The sequence below is a fragment of the Myotis brandtii genome, unplaced genomic scaffold (assembly GCF_000412655.1).
Source record: "Myotis brandtii unplaced genomic scaffold, ASM41265v1 scaffold68, whole genome shotgun sequence".
Classification (NCBI taxonomy): Eukaryota; Metazoa; Chordata; class Mammalia; order Chiroptera; family Vespertilionidae; genus Myotis; species Myotis brandtii.
Window position 1 is genome coordinate 4,094,255 of NW_005370657.1, and position 17,127 is coordinate 4,111,381.

The 17,127-nt window shown below is 47.3% G+C and overlaps 1 long non-coding RNA gene across 1 annotated transcript in view; it reads right to left on the reverse strand.

Annotated features, from left to right (window-relative positions):
• Window positions 1-844: 844 nt before the first annotated feature.
• LOC106723939 overlaps window positions 845-17,127 on the reverse strand; it is a 25,017-nt gene continuing 8,734 nt past the window's right edge. Inside the window, exons 2-3 of the long non-coding RNA XR_001359693.1 lie at window positions 15,090-15,190; window positions 845-1,705 (exon numbers count right to left, since the gene is read on the reverse strand). This is a non-coding gene — a long non-coding RNA (uncharacterized LOC106723939). The remainder of the gene's footprint in view (window positions 1,706-15,089; window positions 15,191-17,127) is intronic.

Genomic DNA, 17,127 nt, shown 5'->3' on the forward strand with positions numbered 1-17,127 from the left:
GCGCACTCATTAGCATAGGACACAACCAGCCAAGATAATCCCATCAAGTTCCCAGCACTTCACCATCCTTTGTATGTGAATTTCATTCATTCATTCATTCATTCATTCATTCATTCATAGGCAGAGATGGAGCAGCTCCAGTCCCCACAGAAGCTCACAGCCAAGTTGGAGAGAGCAACTCATAAAGAATGAACTGCAGCAAAGGGAGGTGAGTACTATGATATAAAGTACAGCTAAAAACTGCGGTGTAAGGTGGTGGCTAAGAGTGTGGGCTTTGGCATCAGAAAAGCTGTGAGTTCAAGTCCCAGCTCTGTCACTTACTAGCACTTGGGCAAGTTACTGAACTTCTTTGTACCTCATGGTGGCATAAAGATGGAATCATTTATGTCAATTGCTTTGCATAATCCTTACTGAATAGCAAGTGCTTGCATTAGTCGTAAGGATTGTTATTATTAATTGGTGGAACAAAATAGTAATAACAACACAACAATAATATGTGTCCATAATTCTAAAATCCTAAATGCCCTGAAAAACAAAACCAGCATTTTCTTTCAGAAGTTTGGTGGCAAAACCCCACCTAACCTGATAGGAAACTATTTATAGTCTTCAGTTAGCGTGTGAATATTCACGCGGTTCCTGCAGAAACATTAATGAGCTTTATTATGGGGACCTGCTCCATAGTCTGCTCAAATTTTTTTATAACATACGATACATGTACTTTATATATTTTATAAAATCTGAAAAGTTCTGAATTTTGAGGCACATCTAGCCCTCATGCTTACTGTCCTAAGCATTTTACACAAAGTAATTGATTTAGTTGTTATTTCAATTCTTCCTGATCAGGTCGAGCAGAAGGAGAAAGGCCTGGGAAGCTTTTGTGGGGCGGTAACCGTTCAGCTGAGTCTGAGGCTGAGTGCAGATTACCCTGGGGAACAAGGCAGGGGGAGGGGCATTCTGGTTGGCAGTGGCAACCTATGCAAGATCTTAAGGAACAAAAGTGGGGGCTGTACCTTAGAACTGCGGGCAGAGGGGGAGGGCACCGGAATTGGAGGCTGGGAGGTTTGGCAGAGACCAGATCATTGAAGGCCACACATGCACAGCTGAGGAGTTCGCAATCTCTCTTATAGGTTTTTGCAGGGGAGGGGCCAGGGCAGATTTGTGCTTTAGGGAGATTCAGGTGGGTGAGATACTCCTCCAAGTGCCTTGCTGAAATCCAGAATCACTCTGCCTACAGCCTCCCCCATTCCACCCAGACCACACATGGAAATGAGGATGCTTTGGCATGGTTTGCCTGGCACAACTCAACTTCTAGAAAATGTATTTGTAAGAATCGATCATGCCATGGCAGGAAACCAACAAGGAAGCCAGCAAGTGTGACTCTGAGAAGCTGGTAAGCAAGGTTCTGTGGACAATCTCCAACCCCAATTTCAGGCTGCCCTGGGGCTTCTGTGGCACCGTGGCTGACCTGGCCCACGGGACAGGCTCAGCCACAGCAGGGCTCACCGCTCAGCTGCTCCTGGTCTCTGCTCCATGACGGCTGTCACACATGCTCGACAGCACCCATTTGCACCCAAACAGACACTGTTCACTTCTCAAGTTGGTTTTTAAATCTTGCTCTTTTTGTTCCCGTTTTTCATTTAGATTTTTGGCTGGTTCACGTTCGACAGGCAATTTTGACACTCGGATTAAGGGGAGAGAATATAGCCTGTAAAAGAGCAGACGATGTGTGTTATTAGTTTTCGAGGGACCCTCAAAGGACATGTACAAGAACCGAATCTGTCAGCCAGGTCCCCCGGTTTCTGTCTTCATCTAGCACGAACCACCCCCCCCCTCGCCGCCGCTTTTTTTGGTCCCCACCCTTAATTCATAACCCTGCCCATACCATCAAGGCATCCACTCTTTAGTATCTAATGTGTGGCCTCTCAATCCATCTTCTATATCTTTATTCACGTATATGTAAATATATAGCATTGCTTTGAGTGTGCTTTTACAACTTTATGGAACTGATATCATGTTATACATCTAATTCTGCTTCTCACTTTTTTTCTTTGGACATTATCTAAAAGTAGAGGTAAGTCATTCCCTTTGACTGGCGTAACATTTCATCTCATGCATTTCCCACATTTTATTTGTCCATTTCCTTAGCAATGGACATGCAGGTTGCTTCCAATTCTTGGTCATTTTCAACATTGCTGCAACGAGCGTCTCTGAACTTGGCTAAAACAGAAGCTTCACAATCAACCACACCTGGGAATGAGTTCGACCTCCACCACTCATTCATTGTGTGACCTTAAGCCTCAGTTCCACCATTTGTTTAAGATAAGGTTGGGGAGGGGAATAATAGTGACCCTTCCTTATAGGGCTTCTCACACTGGATTGCATGCTCAGGAGTGCAGCTCTCATCTGCCTTCTTCACTACTCGAACCCGACGCCTCTCAGAGCCTGGCACAAAGTAGGTGCTCAATAAACAGACATTGAACAAAATGACTGTTGTAAGGATCATCTGGGATATTACAGACAAAAGGGCTTTGGCAATGCTAAATATACCTATACAAATATGAGTTATTATTCATAGCTATTTACATAAAATGTATAACCTGTGTACAAGTCCAGTAAAATGAAACCTACTTAAATGACAATAACTTCAGGGCTTACATTCTGCATGCATCCCACGTTCTCCTGCCTCTTCCTCCTACCCACCTTCCCTCACATCAGGAAATACTTTCTGAAGATGATTTGAGTGGGCCTGGCTTGGGATTGGGAAATCTGAGAGTGCCCGGCCAGGCCGAGGCAGGGTGGGCCTGATGGTCCTTCTCCAGGCTGGTGTCCTGGGGTCACTCACTGTCCAAAGGCCTCCCCTAGGCCACCTTGGCCTAGAAAGCCTTGGTTAATGCCACACGCCCACCTCACTTAGGTGTCGTGAAGATTAATACTCGCTTGTGAAGGGCTTTGAAGATGAAACGTGCTTGTTATGGGAGTAAGTGGCTTGAGACGCAGAGCTTTCTTCGTGCCTTCATGCCGTCTGTCTCTCTGGCTGCTCTTGCCTTTCAAGAGCCCCGGATGAGTTCAGGGGTTGGGGTGACCTCCCCGCGACTCCTGTGGGAAGCCGAGGTTGAGTGCAGGCTTCCCGGAACAACTTATAGATGTGACCCCTCGCTGCAAGTTTAGTTTCAAATTTTAAATTCCTGCTCCATTTCCTATCTAACCGAGCCGAGCTGGTTCAAAATACATTAAACAGATTCAGCGATGGGGTGGTGAAATGTATTTCCGATACTGAGCTTTTTGCTGCCAGATTTAATTATTTAAATTGGTTTTTAAAAATTGGGTTTCTTCCCCCTATGTCTTCCCAGATTCAGAAATATTTGAAGTGGAGGAAATGCGAGCCAAATGTCTTCCAATGGTGAAGCGGAGAACGGCGGGTTTTAGTGTCAGGCAGACCTGGGTGCAGGTCCCAGCTCAGCCCCTCACCTGCGATGGGCAAGTGAGGTAACCTTTGAATTTCAGTTTTCTGACCTGTCAAGTGGGGATAATAATAGCCCACATTGGGGTTATTGTCAGTATTGAGTGGCTACAGGAAATGCACAATAAAGTTCACTCAATAATTGTCAGCCACTAATCACAACACAGCCAAACCTGGTGAGAAAGGTGGTAGCGCCCGCACGTGACAAAGAAGGAGTCTGAGCTCCGAGGGGTGCTGTGTCTTGCCAAGATCTTGCGGAGGGGAAGTGAGGTGCCAGGATTCAAACCTGGGTCTGCCTGACCCCAAAGCCCAGGTCACTCCCATGTGGCCTCACCCCTAGATGGTGTTTTCTAAGACCGGGACCTGTAGTAAAAGCCAACCCCAGCAGAGGGAGAAAGAAGGAGCCCAGCAGAGTGTTAGAACCTGGAGGGTGGCTGCTCCCGTGCCACTGAGTTGTTTAATCCCACATTTCTACATTATATTGGCATTCCATATGTTCGCTTCTCATTTCCCACTCCTCGCGTTAACACTTGCTTGCCCAAGTGGGGAGTGCTGGTGAGAAGCGCGTTTTTGTACACACCACGGCGGGGCCAGGAATGTCCTGGTGGCTTTGAGGGCTCCTGGCACCGAGGGGCGCTTCTACCGTGGAGGGTCTTGAAGCTGCTGAGCCTTTCCCTGGGTCTAAGCCCCAGGGCCTCCTCTGAGCTCATGTGGAGGTCAGTTTAGCCGGATCCCTTCTGGAAGCCAGGATCTTTGCTCACATTCATTCGTGTCCATGCCCTGTTCTTCACTTTTTCTGTTAACAGACATTTATAGAGGTCCTACCATGTCCCCAAACACTGCTTAAGCACAATGACCCTGTTCGGTGTTTCCCACCGGTTGGGTATTGCACTTTTCTAGGCATCACCTCATTTAAACCTTACAACAGTGCTTTGAGGTAAATAATATCATCACCATTTTGCAGTTGAGGAAATAAGACTCGGAGCACAAATGAGTGTCAGAATAAGAAATGGACCCAGGTTTTCCTGCCTGACTCCATAGTCTGTGCTCTTAACCATGACAACATACTGCCTCCTGGAGGGCATGCACAGAATCTCATTCATTTCTTGTCAACCCCCCCCCCCCCCCAGTGCTGTATGCAGTAGGTGTTCAATAAATGCTTGCTGTTGAATACATAAGTGCTGGATAATCGCTAACACATACACAGTACTCTACAGAGTTTGTAAAGACAGGGAATGTGGGGTTCATGATCCCACTTCACATATGAAGATTGCAGAGTAAGTAACGTATTTGGGGCCATGGCTGGAGCTCGGGTAAGACCCGAAAATAAACTCACAGTGAAGACACAACATCCGATGGAGCTGCAGAGCAGAGAAGTATCTGTCTGGTTGAAAAATATGGGTATTACAAAGCCCTAGAGCTTAAGCCGAAATCATATGCCCAGCACATGTTTTCTGAAAACATTCACATTACTTACATGGTCGGTGTGAGGTTTCAGATATTAAAATTATGAAAGAGCAAAGCAAGATGTGAGAGGCAGAGATGGAAAGAGAACAAAGTAAAGTTTAGCCTGTCACCACCTCCCAGAAACTTCTCAAAGATCCAAGTTTCGACCCAAATTTATCTTGAACGGTACAGCTTGTGGCTGGGAAGCACGCTATAAATAGGCAGATTTGAAGATTTGAAGTCAGATTCAAGTCCAGATTCAGTTACTTTCCAGCTGCGTGACCTTGGACAAGTGTCTTTGACCTCTATGTCCTCATCTATGAAATGGAGATAAATCACAGCTTGTTGGGATGATAAACATGCTTTGTAAATTACCATGAACATGTTACTTTGTTACTTCCTTTTTATATTGTAGGAAATAAAAATTATAATAGTTTTGAATGCAACTGGTATCCAGGTCACAATAAGCTCAGTTTTGCTACAATAATAAGCAGCCCACTTCTGTGGCTTCACACAATACATGTTTATTTCTCACTCAGGTGGCATGTCCATCACGGATCAACATGGTGGTCATATGGTCTAAAGGGACTCAGATGAGACAGCAGCCACCATCTTGTGTATGATCATGTGTCCAAGGGGAAAAGGGAATTTGAAGGGTCTCCCAGGGCTAATGAACTGTTCTGGCCTGGAAGTGACAAATGTCCCTTTTTGTTCACAATTCATTGGCCAGAACATGTCCCGTGGCTCCACCCAGTCACCAGGGGTCCAAGAGGTACAACCCTACTAGAAGGGGAGAGAGTCAGAAGTATTTGTTGAATGGCATCTACCGTTCACTGAGCTCTTATGACGTGCCAGGCTTGGTGCTGAGCGTTTTTCTGATAGATCCTTTAATTTCCTCAACAGTCCATGGAAGCAGGGACTTTTATCTTCCGCTAATACTTGAATAACCTGACGCTCAGAGATGGGAAGCACCTTGTTCAAGGCTGCTCAGTGATGAAGCAGCAGAGTCCAAGTTGCCAGCCAGGTAAGAACCCCTGCTGCTTCCCTGAGTGCGCTCCCCAAGGGAGGCAGTTACCCAAAAGAGCGGGTCAAGTACGTCGCTGGCCGGAGAACTAGAATGAACTGATCTCCTCCTATGTGTTAGTCCCTTTACTACCTTCTCAGTTACACCCAAGAATCCATTTCCATGTCAATGATAAAGGACCTGAGGCTCAGAGAGGTTAAACAACTTGCCCAGGGCCCCCAGCAGAGGTAGCTCTTGAACCCAAGTTCTTCCAGCCTGAAATCTTTGCTTGTTTTACACCCTCCGCCCTCCTCCTCCTTATTCTTTATTGTGTATTATAGTAACAATAGCGCTGTGGGACGGGAAAGAGCATGGATGTTAGAGCTGGGTTGAATTTGGGCTCAGGTACTTCCTAGCTGTGTGACCTTGGAAACGTATTTTATTTCTCTGAGTTTCAGTTTCCAAATCTGTACCATGAGGCTGCTCATCGTACCTACCTGCTAGAGTTGATGTGAGGAATAAATGAGATGATCATGATGGTGATAATAATTAATGTTTTTTTAAAAGAACTTACAGGGTCCAGATAATGCGTTCTGAGTTTTTATATGCATTTCCTTTTAATTTTTCAGTTGGGAATTATTTTAGTTTTACAGAAAAGTTGCAAAGATAGTACACAGTGCTCCTGTGTTGCCTTTACCCAGCTGTCTCCTGATGTTAACATCTTACTTAACCAAAAGGCATTTGTCAAAACTAAGAAATTAATATTGATATGACACTACTAAGTAAACTACAGACTTTATTCAGATTTCGTCAGGTTTTCCCCTAATGTCCTTCTTCTGTCCCACGACTAAATTCGGGGTACGACATTGCATAGAGGCATGTCTCCTTCATTTCTGCTGATTTTACTTGCATTCTCTCACCCTGCTGAGAAAACCCAGGCTCGGATGATCAAGGCACCGACCAAGGTCACAGAGTCAGTAGCTGGTGGTGTTAGAATTCAAACCCAGGTCTGTCTGACTCAAAGCCCACATCTTTACCATCCATGAAGGAATTGTCAGGAAGAAATCCAATGTTCTGAATCAGATCAGCACACAGAGAAGCAGAAGCTCAGGGGGGCAGGAGGAAGACTAAAGCCCAAAGACCCGGCTTTATAGCTTTAGAATACCAACACAGCCTGATCTACTGCAACCACAGCCAAAGTCCAGGAAATCTGTCCAGCAAGGAAGAGACTCGGGCTGGTGAGTGTGCACCTTGGGAGTCACGTAAAGGAATCAAGCTAAGCTCTGGCTTAGTCACTAGCAGAGGGGGTTCCCCCAAAGGCCAGACTGCCCGCTCCCTGGCAACAAAGCCCATTGCAGAGCGTCCTGATAGAGGCAGGGAGTTAGCAGAACGGGGCCAAACACAGAGCCACAAAATTCATTTAGCAGGTGTTCCCGGGCAGCTCCTGCCGCCCACAGCACACAGCGGAGCAGCTACTACCAAACCAGCCACATTAGCAAACGTGGCTTTATTAATGCCCACCATAAAACGTCTGCTCGCCTGGCATTTTATGTGTGTAGCCTCTAGAGAGAGAGAAACAAGAAGAAAGTCCTGGTCTTCTGTTTCTTGAGGACAAAGAAGGGATCCAGATGGATCGGTCGGTGCATGCAAAACCAAGGGAGGCCCCGATCCTTCCCGGACTCCCCAGACCCTGGGTGTCGGGCCCAGGTGTGGGTGCTCCAGCACAGGGTTGGACAAGGAGCAAGTGTCAGTGACTACAAGTGGAGTGTGTGAGCAAGTGAATTCACTACCCAGCATATACTCCAGTACATGGTAAAAGCATGCACCTAGTAGGGACTCATGAAAAAAGAAAGAAATTAATTTATTTAGATCTGTGGCGAGCAAGTGAATTCACTACCCGGCATATACTCCAGTACATGGTAAAAGCATGGCACCTAGTAGGGACTTATGAAAAAAGAAAGAAATTAATTTATTTAGATCTGTGGCAGCATGCAGGACTCTGAATGGCACTGGGAACCCTTTAAATGTTTGTTGACCCAATGGATGGACCATGACTAGGGTGTCCAGGGAAGGGTTTCCAGTCTGTGGATTGCATCTCTTAGCACAGAGGCGCTGTGGGCCAGAGTGAAAACAGAACCTGGGGCTCGGGGTCTTAAGTCTGTCCCAGCTCTGCCACTTACCCACTGTCTGACCTTGGGCAGCGCACTTAACCTTATCTGTAAAATGCAGGCTGACGCCCTACCGGTTTGGCTCAGTGGATAGAGCGCCAGCCTGTGGACTGAAGGGTCCCAGGTTTGATTCCAATCAAGGGCACATGCCTGGGTTGTGAGCTCGATCCCCAGTAGGGGGTGTGCAGGAGGCAGCTGATCAATGATTCTCTCTCATCATTGATGTTTTTCTCTCTCTCTCTCTTCCTCTCCCGTCCTCTCTGAAACCAATAAAAATATATTTTAAAAAAATAAAATAAAATGGGGACTGCAGATGGTGGTAATGTCATCTACTTCAGAGAGTTGGTATGAGGATTGAGTCACACACACACATACATATGAACAAATTGTGTGTGTGTGTTTTAATCTGTTTATCTGGAACTTAGCTCAGTTTTATTACTGAGCCTGGCCCAGTAGAAGCTCCTGACAGGGTTAGCTATTAAAAAACTTCCCTGACTCTTCTCTCTCCCAGACCCAATTCTGATTAAATGCCTTTTAAATCTGACTCAAATGCACCCTGTGTGTAACCTAGTACAGAACTTATTCAAGCTAATATCAATAAGTTGTGCAATCAATACCTTTAAGGCACATTAACACAGAAAATCTTACAGTGCCTCACAGAGTGGAGAAAAGTCCTGTTTCCTGTTTCTGTTGTAACACATGTGCGTGTGTTTTCTGGGTTGTGATGTAAAATAAATTTCTTCCAGTGGGTCACAGTAAAATGCTTGAAAGCCATCCCCTCAAAAGGAAAATGCTACCTGGTCTTCCTAGCCGAGGAGTGGGCCAGCATGCTCCCAAATGAGCTTTGCTGCCCACTTCTTGCTTCTGGCCTCTGTTGCCAAATGACCTCTGGGAAGACTTCCCTCCTCTTCGCCCAGTCCCATGTGGCTTGCACAGTGCTGTGTAGGTCTGCGGTTTATGCAGAGAGTCACATAGCCACCGCACTGGGCCGTTCACACACCTTAGCTCACGAGATCCACCCCAGCAGGCCATGCAAGTGGCTCTCAAGGTGAGGTCTCCCTATCAGCATCAGCATCCCCTGGGAACTTGTTAGAAATGCAAATTATCAGGCCCAGAAACTCTGGGGCTCAGCAACCTGTGTTTTACAAAGACCTCCAGGTGATTCTGATGTAATCGAAAGTTTACAAGCTACTGCCCTGTGAGGAAACTGTTTTGCATGTGGGGAAACTGAGGCTCAGAAAGAGGAAGTGACATCCTCCAGATCAGGGGTCCTCAAACTACGTCCCTTGGGCCACATGCAAATACAAATATTGTATCTGTTCCCGTTTTGTTTTTTTACTTCAAAATAAGATATGCGCAGTGTGCATAGGAATCTGTTCATAGTTTTTTTTTTTAAACTATAGTCCGGCCCTCCAACGGTCTGAGGGACAGTGAACTGGCCCCCTGTTTAAAAAGTTGGAGGACCCCTGATCCAGATCATCCAGGGAGATCGCCCTTCCCACCCACTAGATAGTCCTCTCAGTAGAGACCGAAACAGATGCATTTCTATCTTCCAGCTTTTTTAGACAAGTGAGCCTTCTGTACAAGTGCTCTGTGACCTCCGATGGGTGGATAAAAATCCCCTTAGGATTCAGCTCAGGTGAATGCTCTGCTCAGGTTCAAATGGGCATGAGCACCCCAGATTGCAAGAGGAGATACACATGGGGGTGGAAGGACTCACTTCTTGACCAGCAAAGTTTTGTAAGCTGTAGCCCAGAGTGGAGTCAGGCTCAACTGTGATTCCACTCTTAAATCGCTGTCAGTTTCAAGTGGGTCTGTGGGGTGGAGGGTGGGAGCCAGGAAATGGTTAACAGTTTGATAAATTTAAAAAAAAAATCCTCTACTGGTTGTGAGACTTTCCAATAATGAGAAGTCAACACAATTAGACAAGGCACTATATTTTCATGCGGAATGCCAGCTGTCACTCTTCTTGACTAGCTCAGATCAAAGAACCGTATTTTATCTCCTAAGTTATTAGACATGATAGGGCTATTAAGTGGAGATATTGTCATAAGACATCTAAGAACATAAGAAATATGTTGCTTGCTTTGAAAATAAACATCTCACCTTTGCTTCTTTTTCTCTGTGAAAAGCTCAGAGAGGTCAAACTATTAACTTGGGTCTTTCCAACATGCTCGCATCCTGTCATTTTCTCCTCCCCCAATCAGATCTGGGATTTTAGCTGCAATCCTTCTCCCTGTCATTCCAGAATGTCTGTATTATGTTGGAACTGCAGGGCTGAGAAGCCAGGCAGAGATGCCTGTGAGCTGTAACCCATCCCTGCTTTCACCAGTCATAACAAAACTTGCCATGATTCCAAAGCTGTTTGCTTTGAAAGGAGCGCATCCTCAGATGTCTTTCCAAGTGCTTATCTCCAGCCTTTCTTCATCTCTAACCTGCATCTGAAAGCTCACTCTTCATCTCTACGAGTAACAAGGCCGCTTGTCTGGGCTGAGAATGGGGCTTGAGGTGGCCACGCTGGTTGCTTATGTTCACCGATGGCAAAGGAGCTGAGCGTCCAGGACGGAGAGAGAGGACAGGTTCAAAAGGCGATATTTATTTATTTAATATGTTTTTATTGATTTCAGAGAGAGGGAGAAAGAGATAGAAACATCAATGAGAGAGAATCACTGATTGGCTGCCTCCTGCATGCCCCACCCTGGGGATCAAGCCCACAACCTGGGTAGGTGCCCTGACCGGAAATCAAACGGTGACCTCTTGGTTCATAGGTCTATGCTCAACCACTGAGCCATGCCAGCTGGGCCAAAAGGGGATATTTAAAAAGAGTCCAGTGAAGGGACTCTTTCCAAGGTGGGCAAGGCTAAGGGATGGTGAAGCACCCCAGGGTTAGCAACAGCAGGGAGCCATGACTGTCCTTGGTGGGAAGAGGCAAGGAGAGGGGGAGGTCACTGGAATTTGGTAAGCACGCCACCAACAGGAGCTGTGGCCGTGGAGAGAAGAGGAAGGCTCTGCCGAAACAGTGCGGCACGGAGTGATGCCCCATCCTTCTCCCCACCTGCGCCCGCCCCCCTCGTCTGGTGTTCTCCACTGGCTGAACCCCACTGGAAGCCAGCAGGTAAGGGAGACTGGCGGGTGCGGTCTGTAGTGCCCAGCCTCCTGAGGCACAGAGCAGAGTGGAGGGTGGATCTGGGGGTAAATGGAGACAACACCACACACTCTGAACTCCGCCCACCACAGAGGGTTGGGCATACCCGGAGAGGATAGAGTCAGGGTGGTAGAGACCCTGCAAGAGCTTCATTGCAGGATAAGGCCGGGGACCCTCAGGGAATTTAACATCAAGTTGTTGGACCTAATGAGTGAGACTAGGAGGAAGGAAAGGACAGGCACTAATGAAACTCATCCCATCGTGTGCCCCCAGGAGCAGCGCTGTGTCCTCAAATTCAAAGAGCCTAATGCTTCACTGGATTCTGTGACACTCAGGCCTCAAACAACCTTGCGGTGGGGACCCACTTCACCAACTGAACACGCAAGGAGTGTTCACCTCATTCCATTGGGGTGTGAGGGGGGCTTCCAGCTTTCTAGCTCCTTGGCCCCTAGGTGGTGGTTTGGTCCGAAATGTCCCTCTGGGCGGGTGTGAAGCCTTTTGGGTGCTAGTCTCTCCAGGTAAGTCAGCAGACGATGTCCAGCTCTGTGACGTGGACACATGGAGGCCCCTCTGGAATCCCGAACTACTTGGGACTGTGAGAGCCTGGTCTTCTTGAATCAAGAAAGATTTGGGTACCAATACACTTGTTTTCACAGGCTGGTGAATGTTGGGACCTTTTCCCATCCTTGTAGCTGAACTTCAAGGTGGGAGTTCTGGCTCCATGTTTAGAAATGAGGGTTCAGTTCACAGAAGGCAGTCCGGGCGGGCTGAATAAACAAGCAAGTGAATGAAAGAGAGAAAGAGAGGAAGGGAGGGAGGGAAGGAGGAAGGAAAGAAAAGACAAAAAGGAGGGATGAAAGGAAGGAAGGAAGGAAGGAAGGAAGGAAGGAAGGAAGGAAGGAAGGAAGGAAGGAAGGGAAGGAAAAAAAAAGCCCAGGTCCTTTTATTTCCCAGGCTCCCTCTGTTCTGCCAGATAACCTGCCTGAGGAAGGCAGGGGACTGAATGACCCTGGGTATCCTGAAGTCTAATCTATCTCAGGATAGTGCTATGTACTGACGGGCATGTAGTTGATGCTCAATAAAAAATTGAGACTATATAAGTCAGGGGTCCTCAAACTTTTTAAACAGGGGGCCAGTTCACTGTCCCTCAGACCATTGGAGGGCCGGACTATAGTTTAAAAAAAATATGAACAAATTCCCATGCACACTGCACATATCTTATTTTGAAGTAAAAAAAAACAAAACAGGAACAAATACAATGTTTGTATTTGCATGTGGCCCGCGGGCCGTAGTTTGAGGACCCCTGATATAAGTAATGCTGTGGTGACCCTTTTCATGCATTTATGTTGTCAACATTGTTGATTGTTAGTGTCTGATTCTGAGAGGGGAAATGACTATATCAAAGAGCATGAACTTTTTCAAGTCTTTTGACACATACACCAAATTGCTTTCGGAAAAGGCTGAACACGTTGCATGACTTGTCTTGAAACTGCCGTGGCTCACTTAGGTTGTTCTAGCTAGCGGTTGATTTCCTCCCATCGGAGGAGACTTTGCTCTGAAACTGTCCCCACCATCACCTCCAGCTAGGTAAACAGTAGCTAGGATGATGATTATTGTTGCTCCCCCCCTCCCCCCGCCACCTCTGGGTCTCAGTTTCCCCACCTGTACGATGGACTCCAGCCAATGCCTGCTTCTTGCAGTTAACAGTCTTCTTTTCCTGGAACCCTGGTCTCCACCTTGAGCCCAGGATCTACCCCAGCCAGTTGGAATCTCTGTACTTAGAGGCCTCAGGAATGTAGCCTGCTGAAAATGAGGCTAAACTAGGTCTTCCAAAGAAAATGCCCGTTTGGAAAACGACCTCCCATAGCTCTGCAGCCATGGGCTTGTCTATCGGGAGATGCCATTGATGGCCCCTGCCAGAGGTCAAGCCCCCTTAATATCCTGGACTTCTCTCTTATCCAACTTAACATGCTTTGCAATTACTTGTCACATAATCTAACATCACTCCCTCCACTAGACTGGCAACTCCTTGAGGGCAGCGGCTGCCTCTCTTTCCACTTCCGGGTTCCTCAGCAGTGATTGCAGAGTAATCGGTAAGTCTTCAGGTGAAACTTACTGAATGAGGAAATGGACAAGAGAAAGCATTCTGAGGACAATCATTTAAAGTGAATAAACACACGCATTAAAAATCTTGTCCTCCTGCTTGAGCGGCCGAGATGAGAAAGTAGAGCTCTGACAAACCAAACTAAGCTCAGCCTTTGGGGGCAACCCAAGAATTTTTCTAATCTACTTCTTGTTGCCAGAGGAGCGAAGGCAGCTGAATGTAGGCTTGGCGGGGTCCACAAGGGAAGTCCCTCAGGGTCTTTCTCTGGAGGCGGGGTGTCTCCCAGCCAGATCTGTACCTCTGTCTGGGGTTTCACCTACTCTTTCAAGTCTGACTCCTCCCTCTTCCCCCTACTTGAAAATCTCCTCCACTGCCTTTGTTTTCTGGAAGGTGCTGCATCTGTCTCAGGAGGGCCCAGGGCCCTGTCTCCACTCAGGGTCTGGGGACCTTGGGCTGGACTTGTCAGCAGACCCCAGCCAGCCCCCAGCCAGCCCCCTGCCCCACCCCAGTCCGCAGCATGGCCTTGATTTCTTTCCTCAGAAGCTGGGCTGGGTGGGATCCGGCGACAGTTCCCACCAAACTCCCAAGCTGACTGCAGACATTTGTGCTGTCAACAGAATTGCAGGAAATGCAATTGGTGTTGTTAATGAGCAGCTTGTTTGGGTAAACAAACCAGGTGAGGTGAAAAAAGTGATGCTCTCCAGTAGGAAACACAAGTGAGCATTAGCCAGATGGAGAGCGTGCTTCCGCACACTTCCCTTCCGAGGCTCTGGTGGCTGGAGCGGAGGCTGCGGGAGCCCCACCAGAGCTGGGACCTGCACCCCTCCTGCCTGGCCTGGATGTCCTCCCAGAAGAGCAGACAGCCCCTTGTCCCCAGCATCACCCTGAGCCTGCACGGTGCCTCAGGTCCTGCTTGGCCTTCACCTGCTTTGTCATTACTCCTCATGGGTCTGTGTGAGGTGGGTGTTATGAAACCCACTTTACAGTTGGGGAAACTGAGGCTCCGAGATGAGGAAGACTCTTGCTCACAGTCAGGATGGTGGAACTGAACCCAGGTCAACCTGACTCTTCAAGCCTATGGTCTCCCCACTAACCCACAAAGTTCTCATTGCCCTCATCCCTGCCTCCCCTGTCAGTGTCAGTCTAATGGGCATCTGTAGCTGCCTCCTCCCTCAGACTGTGAGGCTGAGGAACCTTTTAACTTCCAACAGTGGGGATTTGCCGCCTGTCTGGTCAGGATGGCATGGCCTTCTGAAAGCTGTGCGGGGAGATTTTGACCAGCTTCCTCATGACAACAAAGAATGTGTGTGTGTGTGTGCGCGCACGCATGTTCATTCACCAATCCATTCCAAGAGGAACTGGCTTGTCTCTGGAAAATCAATAATTTAGGGGCATTCTCAGTCCTCTCATCATAAACTGACTGCATACTCTTTTTTGTTAGCCTCAGATCATTCAGGAACACACACACACACACACACACACACACACACGCACACACACACATGGATATGGCTATATTTTACAGACATGAATGATTTGGGTAATTGCAATGACTAAATCTGTCCCCCATACAGACATGGTCAGGAAGAGGGAGGTTCAGGTTGCAGCCTCAAGTCTTACATATGTTTCTGACTCTCTTTCTACATTGCTCAAGAAAAAAAAAAAACACCCCACATTACATTCATATGTTGTAATGCCATGAGTTATTTTCCCCTTAGCATTCAAGGGTAAAGAGTCCATTAAGCTGTCATCAGCCACATTACCAGCAGGAGAAGTCGGGGCAGACAGTTTGGCTGTAGCTGCCCGGGGCACACGCGCTCTGCCCAGGATGAAGACTCCGTGGTGTCCGTGTGCGTGTGTTGCCCTAGAAGCAGAAATCAATTACTCCTACTGCTCTTAGGAGATGATCTGGTTGGGGAGGCTTGCTGTGAATGCAGCCACCGTTCATTATTGAGCTCTTTATATGTATAATATCTTTCTGACTACAGGAAAACCGAAGCTTGGGGAGAGAGAAGCTGTATCACAGAACCAGAGCATGGCTCATGCTGGGGTTTGATCCATCATCCCCCTGGCTCCAGCCCCTGTGTACTGAACCACTTGGCTATCGTGTCTCTCCTGCAAACATTGGTGGTTTATTCCCTATGAGTGGCCTATGTCATAGTAGCTCCCAGCTTTCGAGTGGCCACGTATTACGTGTCAGGCCCCATGGTTATCTCATGTAATCTTCACCGCAACTCTGTAAGGCAGGCTTTTCTATGAGCTCAACCTAACAGCTGAGGAGACGGACTCTTGGGAAACAGGGACTTGGCCAAAGTCACCCAGCTCGAATGTGCTGGGGGTGTGTGAACGAGGGGGGTTTGTTTTCCACTCTGCTGTGCTGCCCTCCAGCTCGGCACACAAGCCAGGAAGCAGAGGGGTTTCCACAGGCAGCTGCCTTCTCTGAATTCAGATGAGTTTTCAGGGAGCAGCTCAGCTTTCTCTTTCATGTAGGTGGGAGCCTTTCCTTTGAATGAGCCAATTATGTTCAAAAAGCAAAAAATAATGTATGCATATTAGCTAATGAGGATGCAATTCAGGATATTTTTAGCCAAGCTGAGAGAGAGAGAGAGAGAGAGAGAGAATGAGGGAATGGGGAATGGAGCTTGGTAGAAATTGTTTTGAAAGAGCAGGCAGCTTGGGAATCAGACATCCCTTTAGCACAACTCTCAGCTCTTGTCGCTTTTGGCTGGGTGACCATGGACAAGTCTCCTTCCCTCTCTGGAATGTGTAGCATAAAACCTACAGGGGTGTAGTAAGGACTGGAGATAATGTGAGTCACCAATTGTACCCATGATAACTATTCATTTATCAAATATTTATTATTGCTAGACCCTCAGATTTTATAGATATAATAATTTTATCCTCATCACCATTCCATGAAGCAAGTGCTGACAAACCTCCATTTTCCAGATGAAAAACAAAGTTAAGGTGAAGTAATTTGCTCTAGCAGGGTTCGGATTCAACCCCAGGCAGATGGTGCCCTGACCACCACGTGATGCTGCCTCTTTGTCCCTAAAGAAATGTGACTGTGAACAACGGGGAGGCATTAGTTTTAGGAGGTAGGGTCTTCTTTGGGAACCTCAGTAAGCGACCTACAAAGCAAGCACAACTCGGTCATTGAACTGGGTTGGGAGATCTCCTCCCCAATGTCTTGGCCACTCTGACTGACCAGCAAAAACTCTGCTCAGGCCAAGACATCAGAGAATGAGGGTCTTACTCTCCACTCAGATGCTAAGGCAAGTCTGTCTCTATCACTCATTTTGTGGGTCTTGACATGAGAAGTGGGGGATATACTAGGATTGAAACTTTAGAATTTAATCAACTCACAACAAAAATACTACAAAGGGCCTGGCCAGTGTGGCTCAATGGTTGAGCATTGTCCTATGAACCAGGAGGTCCAGGTTTGATTCCCAGGCAGGGCACATGCCCCGGTTTCGGGCTCGATCCCCAGTGTGGGGCGTGTGGGAGGCAGCCAATCAATGATTCTCTCTCATCATTAATGTTCCTATTTCTCTCTCCCTCTACCTTCCTCTCTGAAATCAATAAGAATATATATTTTTAAATACTACAATGGTTATGTGAGAAAAAAAGTGGTTGAATAGGGAAATAATATATATTAATCCTATCGAATAAAGAGGGAATATGCTAATTGACCCTCACACTGTTGCAAAGATGGTGGCGCCCACAGCCAATAAGGAGGAAATATGCTCATTGACTGCCCTGCCCTCAAAGATGGTGGCGCCCACAGCCAATAAGGAGGGA